General features: G+C 38.2%; 1 protein-coding gene across 6 annotated transcripts in view; it reads left to right on the forward strand.

The window, feature by feature from the left end:
- Positions 1-1,605: 1,605 nt before the first annotated feature.
- Positions 1,606-12,086, forward strand: part of KLHL8 (kelch like family member 8) — a 53,519-nt gene continuing 43,038 nt past the window's right edge. For 4 of the 6 annotated variants that reach the window (XM_059922660.1, XM_059922658.1, XM_059922663.1 and 1 more), the window contains exons 1-2: positions 1,606-1,777; positions 10,521-10,651. The gene's annotated coding sequence lies outside the window, so the exon portion shown is untranslated. Of the gene's footprint in view, positions 1,778-2,944; positions 3,048-10,520; positions 10,652-12,086 lie in introns of all 6 variants that reach the window. The other 2 variants (XM_059922661.1, XM_059922659.1) reach the window with 2 other exon arrangements.

The raw sequence follows: 12,086 nt of genomic DNA on the forward strand, positions 1-12,086 counted from the left end.
CAAGGTGCCATATTTTGGGGTAGTATGTTCTGAATCCCATCAAGATGTATCTTGTTTTGTAAGATTTTATTTTTAAAAATAATTATTTGAGAGCACTGTTGTGGATATATCACATTTTAGGGAAGGATTTCCCCGCCCCCCCCCCCCCAGTTTATTGTTATTTGGTTTGAGAATTTCATTTAACTTTCAGAATTTTTGCCTGACTCTCCTCTCCCAACAAAAAGCTCTATATTGGTATACCTTATATGCTCCCCACTCCCCTTGCCACCCTCTGCATACCTTTTTATTTCTCATTATCTGTTTAGTCCGTCTCCTCCACTAGATCTTAAGTCTCCACAAGGGCAGGGACTATTCGGTTTTGTTCACTGTGTATTTCCCAGTTCCTAACTCAGTGTCTGGCATATAGTAGGTGCTCACTAAATATTTTTGAAAAAATAAATGGTAACCATATTGAAATATTGTGTATATTTCTTTGATGTTGTTAGTAACTATAAGTAGTTTGGTATATGTCAATTAGCAGAGGAAAAAAGAGCAGTTCTGTTCTATAAGCATTTTTTAGAAGATACTGCACATGCAATTAAAAAGAAGTTCAGATTATAAAAAGATTCTATTAGAACATGGTCTTATTAAATATATAGTATTACATCATGCTTCCAGACAAATTTTACAATTTGTGTGTGTGTGTGTACACTAAAACTGGTCTTGCTCTATTTTTCAAAATGTATTTACATTAAATTTGCAAAATATAATTTTCTGAAGAGAAATATTCTGAAGTATTAAGATTTATTTCTATTTCTGCTATTTAAAAAAATAAAAGTGATTTTTTTACCCTAGAAATGAAATTTCAAAGTCATTTTGGGGTTTTTACATAAGATGCTAATGTTAAAAAAAAAAACCTCTTTTCTAGCAAAATCAATCCAAACCTATGTGTTAATATTTATAAATGTACCTAGGATTGAATTTATTCTGAAACAGATTCCTAGGGTTGTGAAAGCTAGAGGTTGCTCTAACAAAAGACACATTTCGGGGAATATCCTTCTTCAAAGTTTTTTCTTTGCTCTCTCATTATCCCCCTCCTCCGACATTTCATTGACTTTATCGAAAAATCAGTTTATTTCAACATCATTTTTACTTGCAGTGGTTTTTAGCAGCGAGTGCTTAGGTCAATCAACTGCTTCCGTGGGCTTATAAACTGTGGTTATGTGCTTATAAACACCAGCTGTTTTATATATCCTTGTATAGCCTGTGGAGAAACTGACAGCAATAAAAGTAAAATCCTTTTTTTCCTTTTTTTTTTTTTTTTTTAAGAGACAAACCCTAAGAACCCTCACCAGGATCAAGTGGGGACTTATAGTACTGCCACAGAAGTGAAGAAACGGATAACTCCACAGATATTTATGCCGTGGCCTATCTAAAAATGTGTTTTCGGGACGTCCGCTAGGCCCTGGCCCGTCAGGATCCGGCAGGATAACACTCCCAGTCGGGTGAAAACTCCCGCTACCCAAGCGGAGCTGGGCTCCGAGAGCACGTGGGGCGGGGGCGGACCCCCGGAGAAGGTAATTGGAAACCACACTTCCCAGGGTGCTGTGCGCAGGCGCGGGCGAGAGGACGCTAGGCACCGGCTGGGCTCGGCGAGGCCGCGCAAGAGAGCGCGCGTCCGTCGGGTTCTCGCGCGGGGCTGGTGCGGCGCCGCTCGGGGCTGCGGGAACCTGGTAGCGCGGCTGCATTCTTGGCGAGGCCGGGAGGAACCGAGCGGAAGGACGAGCCGAGGACTGAGGTAACCGGACGCTCGTTCCCCCTCACTCCCCTCCTCCTCTGTGCGGTGCTGTCCCCTCCTGCCAAGTCCTCCCTCACCCCAAATCGTAACGCCGCCCGGGCTCGCGCCTGTGGCGCGGGGAAACTCCAGCCCTGCGCGCAGTAACCCAAACTCCACAGCTGAGAGGGTTTGGGCCCATTAAACCGCTGCACGGTTTCTGTCGCTCCCACGGGGTCGCGTTCCCCGAGGGAAACCCCAGCCTCTGGCTCTGTCAGCCTCGCCAGCGGCCCCCTGGCTCGCTCCTCTGGGTCTTTCGAAGAAGAGAGGGGCAAGCAGGTGCTTCGCGGGGTTCCCGAGCATGAGCAGTGCCGTGCGGTGGGCGCGGGTCCGGGGTCCGGGGAGGGCGGCCCTACACCCCCAGGACCCGCGGCCTGTGGGGGTGGGGCAGGCAGGCTGACTCCGGGCCCTGCGGCGCCGGACGCGCGGCCCGCCGGGGGGTTAACCGCGGTCCGGGATGCTCGCTCCGGGGGCTTGCTGCCCGCCCGGAGGGTTAGCCGCCTCTCCGAGACTGGCCCGCCTGAGGGGTTCGTGGCCCGTCGGGACTGGCCGGTCCGCGGGGCTCGCTGAGGGTCGGACTGGCCGGTGCTGGGGGCTTGCAGCCTGCGCCTGGTGGACCATCCGCGGGGGTGGAGACCGGATCGAAGAGTGCCTCCCGGTGTGACACCAGAAACTGCAGCCTCTTTCAAAACCCGCAGTTGCTCAGTGGAGTTGTTTTACTGTCGTGGATGCCTTCTCTCTCCTCCTTTCTCTCAGTTCTGGGCTTAGCTTGCTGGTTTCCTGCGGGAGGCGATTTATCTACTTCGCTCGAGTTTTCTAGCCCGGGGCTGGTCCTTTACTGGATTCCGCACTGTCCAGGCGTTTGGGTGCCTGAGTTTGAAGAGCTTTTTTATGTGTTCCCACTTGGCAGTGTTGGATCGGATGACTTTTCGTAGAAAATTGAACTTTTCTCAGTGTTCCTTCTAATCTGCATTAATAGCATAACTGTGTTTGGCCCTTTACCTTATGCTAATGTTACCACTTTGGGAAGATTCTTTGGGAGAAAGTTCTTGAAAGAAACGGGGTCGACACAGGTATTTTATCTGCTCGTTGCACGTTTTTTTTCTTTGCATTGTTTTTTTTCCTGTGTAGGTTGATATTTGCTCGACTCTTGGTGTTCTTCATTTTCGTTCTATGAGGAAATCCTTTTCCTCCATCTCCCTCGAGTCTTGATCCTGCCAGAGGGTAGACTTGGGTAAGCAGAGGATCTCTACTTGGCGGTGGCTTTTTTCATTGGCTGCTGTTTTTCCTCCTCCTTCCTAGGGGCACCCACTTTAGTTTGTCAGTCAACCCATGACCTACTTCAAACTTTCAGTCACTTTGTATATCACCCTTAAGATACGAAGAGTATGAACATAAATGTCAAAAGAAATCTTAGGATACCATACTCTATTGCATTTAGCTTCATCATGTTAACAGTTAAAGCTGTTAATTCTTTCAGCATTTGATAAGATTACTATTATTTTCTATATATTCTGTAATAATTGCACATTCTGTATCCTGGCAGGAAATTTAATTCACAGCCAGTGAGGGCAATTTTTAAAAATACTATTTCCTCATTTGTTAAGAAGAAAGTGAGGTAGATAAATTAGACACCCCCCCACCCTTTATCAAAATAGTTTATATTTAGAGAAGTTTTAGGTTCATAGCAAATTTAAGTGGGAGGTACAGATTTCATATACCCTCTGCCCTCATATGCCCCCTGCCTTGCCCCATGTATGCACAGTCTCCCCTAACAAAATCCCCACACCAGAATTGTACATTTGTTACACTCGATGAACCTACATTGATACACCATCACCCAAAGTCCAGAGTTTACCTGAAGGTTCACTCTTGGCGTTGTACATTCTGTGGGATTAGACAAATGACCCTTTTTCAAAAAATCAAGAACTCTTTTAAGAGTTGTAGAGAACTGAAAATGGGTTTGTCATTTTGAAAAGATTAAAGGGGCTATTTTGAACGTCCTAAAAATTAATTTCAAATAGCTTTTGTGTTTTAAAACATTGGATATTTAAACTGGTTTCTTATATTTGAATTTTCAACAAAGAGTCATTTATTTTTGTGTATTAAGAACTAAAGAGATGAGGGAGAAGAAATGCTTCGTAGAATAAGAAAATGTCATATTTTTCAGTTCTGAAACTCATTAGCTTGAGAGTTTCTTCACTTTTCTGAAAAAACATGTTTTATGTAAACCAATGAAGCAAGAGGAAATGGAACATTTGAAATATACTTTTTTAAAAAAATTGATGTCAATATTCAAGACACAGCTACACTAAAATGTGACCCATTAGGCTTTAAAAAAAAAAAATCTATTTTCTTTGTGTGAGGGGCTCTTGTGGAAGCATCAGGATATAATAACATATTGAGCTCAGTTCTGGAACTAGGCAACTCTGGATTAGAATACCAGCTCTTCAGTTGTTGGCTGTGTGACCCTGACAAGTTATTTTCTGAGCCTCTATTTCCTTAGCTGTAAAAGGGGGTAAAAACATTCATTTTTATAATGTGAAGTCATTTTATAAACTGTAATGCACTATCATATCCATCAGTATCATTAGTCACATGCTATATTTCAAAATGCTGCCAGTGTAGTTTATTTTCTTTTGAATACTGCTTATGTAAGTACTGTCAAACTTTTTTTTTTTAAGGGTTGGCTGTACAAGAGAGTTCATTGTCTGGTTATGAATAATTTAGTTGGTTCTTGTGAGTCAGAGGTAAAATTATGGAAGAGGGTCAAAGGGACCTTGAGAAAATTTCTACTTTGTGTGTGGTTCTTAACCTGGATCTATGGATGTGTCCATAAATGGTCTTCCAAGAGTCTGAATTCTGTGTAAATTTGTGTTTTTCTGGGGAGAAGACCCACAGCTTTCAATGTATGTTTAAAAGGAGTTCACGACCCTTTTTAACGGAACTGAAGCATTAGCTTCAGTTATCTAAGGAGGTTTCTTTACTAGATATTCTGCAGATTATTTTTAAAATTATTTTTTTTGATAAAGGAAAGTGAACAGAATTTTGTGTGTTTGTGTATGTGTATACAGATAATTTTTGAAGCACCGTGAGTGCCTGTTTTTCTTCTAGAAATAGAGGTTGATATTTTTGATATATTATGTTCCTACCAATAAGAGTGCTGCTGCTTATACCTGGAGCGCACACCACTGATTGATCCATTATTGTTAGGCAGATAATGTCCACTCCTCCTCCTACCCTTCCAGCCTTGATGGGCATTAAAATGCACGGCAAAGAATGTCACCCTGGGGCTTCCCTGGTGGCGCAGTGGTTGAGAATCTGCCTGCTAATGCAGGGGACATGGGTTCGAGCCCTAGGGTCTGGGAAGATCCCACATGCCGCGGAGCAACTGGGCCCGTGAGCCACAACTACTGAGCCTGCGCGTCTGGAGCCTGTGCTCCGCAACAAGAGAGGCCGCGATAGTGAGAGGCCCGCGCACCGCGATGAAGAGTGGCCCCCGCTTGCCGCAACTAGAGAAAGCCCTCGTACAGAAACGAAGACCCAACACAGCCATAAATAAATAAATAAATAAATAAATAAAATTAAAAAAAAAAAAAAAAAAAAGAATGTCACCCTGATACAATCCAGCATGTTAGAATATGATTTTAAAATGCTAAAAGATAATTTGGTTTGTTTATTCTAAAGTTTGGACTTTTTTTCTTTTCTCAACGAAACACCAAATGCTAAAGAAAATTAAGTATTTTCTCTTCCAAACTAGATGATGATACTTACATAATATATTTATGTTGTAATATTTCTTCTTATATAACACGGAATGTGAAGTTATATTGAATCCTAATTGATGATCATTTTAACATTCAGCATTGCTATTTTGGAAAGAATGTGAAATTTACAGTCAGCTTATGTAGATTAAATTTTAATTTGTGATTTTAATTATGACATTTAAAATTAATCTTATTTGCATTTTGGGAATTTCAGAAGTAGGTTAGTGTTCTAAGTTTGAGTTCATTTCCTGTAATAGAGTTTGCAAGTAAGCTATATCAAACTGCCCTATTTTCTTTGTTAGTGATAGATTGCTGGGCTATAAGGCTTTACAGTGTGAAGCCAACTTCTGTTTCTGGGTCAGTTACCAGTAGCAGTCACAAGGTCTGAAGAGTATGAGGTGGATCAAGTGATGGTATACAAACTTATGAATGAGTCTATCCAGTGGAGTAATGTCTTTTTAAAAAATTATTAATTAATTAATTAATTTGGCTGCATCGGGTCTTAGTTGAGGCACGCAGGATGTTCGTTGAGGCATGCGGGATCTTTCGTTGAGGCGTGCGGGTTTTCTCTTCTGTAGTTGTGGTGTGCGGGCTCCAGGGCGCGTGGGCTTTGTAGTTTGTGGCAGGTGGGCTCTCTCATTGAGGTGCATGAACTCAGCAGTTGTGGCCCGCGGGCTTAGTTGCCCCGTGCCATGTGGGATCTTAGTTCCCTGACCAGGGATCAAACCCGCGTCCCTTGCATTGGAAGGCGGATTCTTTACCACTGGACCACCAGGGAAGTCCCCCTCTTTTTTGAGTTTTTTTTTTTCTTTTCCCCTTTGATATTGGTATTTTCATTTGATATCTGAATGCTTTTCAAAGTTCAAGGTTCTAAATAAATACTTGGGGATTTATAAAGTAGCAGAACTATGTTTAACTCTCTAGATTTGCACTTTATAAAAGTAGTTTGAGAGGTCTATATGGATCTCGAAGATCAGTTAGAGATGAATGTCAGCATTTGCATAGTGTGTGTATATCTGTATACACACACACATATATATATATATAAAAGTCACTGTGTTGCATCTTTAGTTATTTTAATGCAGAAGATTGCGTATTTCTTTAATAATGAAAGTTTGAGTTAAATTAATTGGATACAGAAAACAGGAATCATTTTAGCAAAAATTTTATCTATGGTAATACTGTCATGTTAAGAAGATCAGTGATTTTATAAGGGAAAAGAATCTGAAAAAGAAAAAAATACGTATAAGTGAATCACTTTGCTGTTCACCTGAAACAAACACAACATTGTAAATCGACTATACTTCAGTTTTTAAAAAATCAATGATTTTATGTGTGTTCTCTTACTCTTGAACTTTAAAAAAAAATTCAAAAACATTTTCTGTATGGGGAGAATGTTATTAACATCCATATTTTAGTTCTTAAAATCTATACATACCATACAAAGATGTAGTTACACTCCCTGTACAAAGACAGTTAATGCCATCTTTGGCCTAGTGTTAAGAGTTTTGGCTATATAGTCATGCAAGCCTGTGTTGAGTCTTGGGCATTGCCACTTAATAGCTGTGTGACCTTGGGTAGGTTTCTTAACTTCTCTGAGCCTTATTGTCTACAACTGTAAATATAGGAATAATACCTCTTTGAGTTGTCCTGAGGAGTGGAATGAATAAATGTGAAATATCTAACTCAAATAATAGCAGTTACTTGTATAGCTTTTGTGCCAGACAATTTATTAATTCAGTCCTTATAACAATTTTATGAATTATGAAGTTTGTACTGTAACTTTCCTCATTTTTACAGGTGAAGAAACTGAGGCTGATAAAAGGTTATATAATTTAACCAAAGTCATACAGTCATACATACAAAGTAGATAGTAAGCACTCAACTAATGCTGACTGTTGTTTATTTTTTAAAAAAGAAAGACTTAGAGTAATATGGCCAGTTCTCATCTTTTGCTATAGTGAAAACTGAATCTGAATGTAGATCATTATATAACATATTTTATTTCTTTGCTGGAAAAAATGTTGATTGGAGGATTGTGTTCCTCATCAAGGGCTGAGGATCACATAATTTGTAAAAGTAATAATGTCCATTTATTGAATACTTGCTGTGAACTAGATACAGGGCTAAGTACTTTACTTATACTACTTCATTTATCCTTCCCAACAGTCTTACAGAAAGCTGAGGCTCAGAGTGATTTTAAGTGACTTGCCCAAGGTTACACAACTAGTAGGGAATCTCAAAACTGGCTCTAAAGTCTGCTATTAACCACTAGTTTATGTGCCTTGTGTTAGATATGACTATAGATTTCTCTAAAAAGAAAGGCAACAGCTTAAATAATTTTAAATAGGAAAAAAGTACTCTCATAGTTTAGAACTAGAAGTACAGTAGGCCCTCTGTATATGCAGATTCGAGGAAACTCAGATCGAAAATAGTCAAGAAAAAAAATTCCAGAAAGTTCCAAAAAGCAAAACTTGAATTAGCTGTGCACTGGCAGCTATTTACATAGCATTTACATTGTATTAGATATTATAATTAATTCAGAGAGGATTTAAAGTATATGAGAGGAGGATGTACATAGGTTATATGCAGATACCATGCCATTTTATATAAGGGACTTGAGTATCCTTGCATTTTGGTACGAAGGGCCGTGTCCTGGAACTAATCCCCCAGGATATCAAAGGAAGACTGTAAACAGCGATTTCCCAGATCTATGGTCTTGTAGACCAAACCCAGCTTGCTTCTGGTTTTGTGAAGTTTTATTGGAACACAACCACACTCATTACTTTATTATCTATGGGTGCTTTCCTACCACAATGGCATAGTAGAGTAGTTGTGACAGTCTCAGTGACACATAAAGCCTGAAATATTTACTGTCTGGCCCTTTACAGAAAAAGATTGTTGACCCCTGACCTAGACCAATGCTGTTCTTTTATAAATGAAGAAACTGAGACATGAGAGATTAGGTAACTTCCCAATAATGCAGTTAGTTAAAATCCAATTCTGATACCCAACTCACTGTTTTTTCTCCTATACCATGCTACTTCTTAAGTCCTATAAAATCAACAAGTGTACCATATAATCATTATATAAGGGACTTTAAAGTATTATAAAATGTTTATAATATATAGGAATATTTAACCTAGTTAAAACAATGCTAGCTATAATAGGAGTAAACATTTAGTCATTTCTCTTTCTTTCTTAGAATTTGAAGAGCTTTGGGATTATACTTTGTATAGCCCATGCCTTAAAGTTCTGCAGCCAGCTTTAAACTTATATTTCCTTATTTTCCTTCACAAATTTCTCTGTAAAAAATAGAGGCTTTGGAATTGTTTCATTAATTGATTGTAAACGCAGTTCAAGTTAGAAACCTATCACATATACATCTATAAAATACAGATCATACAGTTTGTACCTAGTTTTTTCTACTTACTGTTACATTATCCATGGAAGTTTTTAAGCATTGAGGTGATATGATCAGATTTGAATTTGGGAATGATAACTGGCAGCAGTAAGAAGGATGTATTGGGGAGAGAAGAGGCTGTGGGGAGGCTATAATAATAACTGTGAGATGATGAGGCCTGTGACTAAAGTGGTGTGGCTGGAGAAGCAAGGCCAACAATATGAGAAAAATTTAGGGAGTAGAGTGTGTGAAACTTGGTTATAGTTGGATAAAGTGGAATGGGAACTTTGAGTACGTGTGAGATATTGCATTCAATGGGGAGCCCTCTTGATCACGAAGGCTAGATTAGGCTCTCCCATATTATCTGGCATATTTCTCTACTATTGCCTTTACCACAATATTATTATCACCTGTTTGTGTCCCGTCTAGATGATTCAAGCTCCTTAATGGTGGGAATTATGTCATGTCTTATTCATCTTTTGGGGGGACAGATTACTTAAAAAAATTAGATTATGCTTTTGCATACTTTTTTTTTAAAAAAAGGAAAATACAAGAGATAGATTGGTTAAGGTATTCCTAAATTTCTTCACATTTAGGATCTGACTCTTGAAGCATTTTAATGAGTCACTTGTTTTTCCATTCATTATGATCTCATCCATCTAGAGGATTGATGATGCAGCCTCTCTTTAAGTGTGCTGTATCATCTGCTGAGGGATTTTCGTCTAGGCCACTAACAACACCATTCTTCAGATTTTGATGTGGGTACTTTCCTGGTGTGTAATACATGTTATTTTTGCATGTATCTTAGTAGCAAAACATAATACAGCCTCACCTATTGTGGCTACCTGCCTTTCTTGAGTTCCATAAAGTAGTGCTTTTCAGACGCTGTAGGGAAAAACTAGTTTGTGAACTAATACTTTGTTAAAGACAACAAAAATAAATTAATTAGTGGAAAAATGAAATGAAAAAAAGGACACAAAATTCAAACTTCAATTTTTTATGAAATTCAACAGACGTAAAATTACTTTCAAATATAACTTTGCTATCAGAGTTTCTAGACACTCCATTTGTGTACTACCTCACTGCAGACCTGTTTAAAAAAAAGTTTGTGGACCAGATCCACTTTGAATAGTACTGCTAGTACTGCTGTAAAGCACTTTGTTGTTGCTTTTCATATTCATCTTTGAACTTCCAGAACCTGCAATATAACATGTGATGACTGATTGAATGATTAATATAAGACAAATGGTGTTTATCCTTAACACTGACAGTGTTTTTTTTTTATTGAAATTCCTTGAAATGTTATAAAACCACATAAGTAGTATATATCCTTAGTATATATATGCATATGTTGCTTTATGTGCTTATTTTGTAAAAATAAAAGGAAGTTCCCAGACTCCAAAGAGAAGACTGATTCTTGTATAGTCATGGTAACAATTAGTCATCAGAACCAATTTCAATCTGCTTACTCAATAAATGACAGTTCTTTAGCATTCATTTTAAGTCAATGTAATAAATCAACAACAACTTCCCTTAGTGAACAAGATTTTGCAAGCCTCTGCAAGTCCACCAGTCACTGAACGCCACACTTCCTCGCAAGCTCTATGTAAGATTAGCAATGTGCTCTACTCAGAGGGACTATGCCTGACCAGCATGGCTCTTCCTGAAGTAAGTAATAATTATTATTTAGCTTTGTGTTTTTTGCTTTATTTCATATGTTGAGTGGGAAATATCTCATCTTTTGACACTTGGAAACAAATTATTGGTAAATTAATTTTTTAGTAGGCTTCATGTTTTTATTCAAGTAATTATCATCTGTTATCTGAGTACAACCCTGTGACTTCTATGGCATTCTCAAGTAAAAATAATAATAGGGGCTCCTTTTAAGAGTTTGCAAATGCAATTCACATATTTAGGTAAACTTCAAGTCCTTTTTTTTTTTTTAAACTGTTTTATACTAGACCCTTAAACTATTGTGACTGTAATAAATTACGTGGTCCAGTTCAAACAAGGAAATGATTATTGGTAGTGAAGCATCGGTAGAATGCCTTCTCAATAAAACAGACTCTAAAATAGAAACATTTTACAAAATATACAGTGCAGTGAAAATGTTGTTTTTAGACCTGGGAAATGACAGTAGTATTTAACAAGCAGACTCTGATAACAAATAACAATTGTATCTAAACATGCTAATGCTAAGAAACACTTTTTTTGTAAGTCACAGTAGTAAATTCTTGGAAGTTGCATGTACCTTTACTGAGTAGGAACTACTGAAGCTATAATTCAGTTTGTCAAAGCAGCAGATTCTCCTTTAATTATTGGCATAATATATTTTTTTCTGGACCATTTGATTCAAAATTTAAAATCTCTATACTCTTTGCTTTTGTAAATAAAAAGGAAATAATGAGTATAGCTTAATTTTTTTCTGATTTAAAAGTAAAAAAATAAATTTTAAGAAACATTTACCTGTGAAATGAAGTAATTCAAAAATGTCTGCTAAGTGACATCCTTTATGATTGTGATTAAAATAATATATGCAGAATGCAGTGTTATTTTAGTTAAGATAATTTATATGTTGATTTGGATAATAGAAAAATAGTCTCCAGGGTTCATAATTAATCTGTTCATCCATTCCAAAAGTATTTTTAATACCTCTATTTACCATGTGTTGTGCTCAACATGGGAACAGTAGGAGTGAGTAGAAAGTGCCTATATTTTGGGGACTTAAATAGTGTTACGGGAAAGACTAATAGTGATTAAGCAATTATTACGAGTATTATAAATTTGACTAAAAAGTTGAATATGGTATAATCCACTATATAAGTGCAATGAAAAAGATGTGATTAAACTGTTATAGGAGCACAGAGGAAGTACACCCAATCCAGGCTAGGAATAAGGGAGATATTCAGGGCTGGCCTTTTTGAGCAAATGAACCTCAGGCGAGTCTTAACAAATGAGTAAGAGTCAGTTGATAAGACTGGGAGTTGGTAAAGGGCATTTCAGAATGAGAAGATAGCCTGAACAGAGGCAGAGAGGTATGAAATAGCATGAAGTGTGTGGAGAATTACATGCAGTCATGTTTTCCTCTATACAACGTAAGGTG

The sequence above is a fragment of the Balaenoptera ricei genome, chromosome 5, assembly GCF_028023285.1.
Source record: "Balaenoptera ricei isolate mBalRic1 chromosome 5, mBalRic1.hap2, whole genome shotgun sequence".
NCBI lineage: Eukaryota > Metazoa > Chordata > Mammalia > Artiodactyla > Balaenopteridae > Balaenoptera > Balaenoptera ricei.